This window comes from Chiloscyllium punctatum, chromosome 12 (assembly GCF_047496795.1).
Source record: "Chiloscyllium punctatum isolate Juve2018m chromosome 12, sChiPun1.3, whole genome shotgun sequence".
In the NCBI taxonomy this organism is placed as follows: Eukaryota; Metazoa; Chordata; class Chondrichthyes; order Orectolobiformes; family Hemiscylliidae; genus Chiloscyllium; species Chiloscyllium punctatum.
In genome coordinates this window covers 94,990,745-94,992,634 of record NC_092750.1, presented here as the reverse complement: position 1 = coordinate 94,992,634, position 1,890 = coordinate 94,990,745, and positions in this window count along the sequence as shown.

The window sequence follows — 1,890 nt, the reverse complement described above, 5'->3', positions numbered from 1 at the left end:
CAGTTCATTGAGGAGATAACAAGCAGGGCTGATAAAGGGCAATCCAATGATGTTCTGTATTTGGATTTTAAAAATGCAAATGATAAGGTGCTACATAAAAGTTAATTGCACAATTTAGGAGCTCATGGTATCGGCGTAATGTGTTAGGATGGATTGAGGATTGGTTAACTACACTGGCTGTTGCTGAGTCCTCACTTGCAGTGCTGTATACAATGATAGCTCCCATATTTAATTAAGGATAAACCAACATTGGAGACCATTCAAAAAAGATTTACTTAGCTGCTTTGACCTATCAAGAATAGATAAGCAGGGGTGATCTTATGGAAACAAGATTCTGAGGAGCTTGACAGGGTAAATGTTGACTAGATCTTCTAGCACCAGTGAAGTCTCAAACCAGGGGACATTATATAAGGGAACATTCATTTTAAAAAACGTAAAGAATTTTTTTCTCTCAGTGAATGGCTAGAATTTTCTCGCCCAAACAATTGTGAAAGTTAAATGTGGGAGGGGAATGGTTGGGTTACTCTTCGGAGGGTTGTTCTGGCTTGTTGGGCTGAAGGGCCTGATTCTACACAGTAGGGAATCTGTGATTCTGTCTCAAATTATTTTAAAAGAGGGCAGATAGATTTTTGAAATATTGAGCAGTTGAGGGCTATGCGGATCAAGCATAAAAGAGGTGTTGAGGTCTGGGTTGGCCAAGCCATGATCTGATAGAATGGGGGAACAAGCTGAAGGGAATGAATGCCCTACTCCTGCTCCGATTCCTTGAGGCTCCATTTCATGCTTTTTTGTTTCCAAAACGAGCGTGATACAATGAGCTAAAGATCCCGAATGTGAAAATGGGGTGTTTATGTACTGGTTCAGATGGCATTGATTAATCAATCACACCTATACAGTCATGAGTAGGAAGGGAATTCCCTCCATTAATAAAGGAAATCTACTGCAGAGCTCACACAAAGGGAATTCTTCCCCTCAGCAAACTCTCCCATCACATGACCCAACATATGCGCAGTGTGTCCTGCTTTAGCTGATGCTTTCGTCAACAAAGGCGACCCCGGGTGATTGATGTCAGCACCGGACCAATGAAAGGACGGTGGGCGGAGCTGGTTGACCGAGTCGGAGTTGTTGGTCCTCCAACCAATCAACGTGAATGAAGGGCGGAACTAAACAACCATGTGATCACCCTCGCGCACGGCGCAGAGTCGCTGTAATGAATGCTCAGGAAGTTATGGAGAGAAAGCATCCGGTAAGGAAAGAAATAAATCGGGAAACGGGAGAAAAACTGTGTTGCTATGAGCGGAGAGGTTTTACAAACAAATTGTGCACGTCGGAAAACACAAATTTGAACGTCCTAGTCCCGTGTTTGCAGTAAATTAGGAATGGCCTCAGCGCGGCTGCAGGCCTGAGCGCGCGCCGCCATCTTTATTCGGGGCAACGTTTCACTGGACACGTGCGGAGCCGCCATCTTTGTAGGGGGCAAGGTGCAGCCAGGCGCATGTGCAGCCTTTCTCTATTATAGAGTCATTGTGATCACAGCAGCCAATACTGCTCTGATTCACCTCTGGGCTCCCTCATGACCACTTTGTCAATATCTAGCTTCCTCAGTCTCGAACTATGGGTGTATTTCTGGTCTGTTTACTCCTGTATTATTACTTTTATAGACCCTTTGTAAATGAGTTTTTCACTGCTGCCCAGCCCCTGACCATGGACTGCTCTATTATCAGATTACTTTTTTCTTGAATATTTTTGACAGTCAAGAATTCTTTTTTTCCAACAAGCAAGTGTATTTTCCTTCCATTTCTGATGATCAAATTCTGCACCATTTTCATTCCCTGTAATCCGTTTTGCACTCCCTGAAACATCAACTGTGTTTCTCCTTCCACAGATACC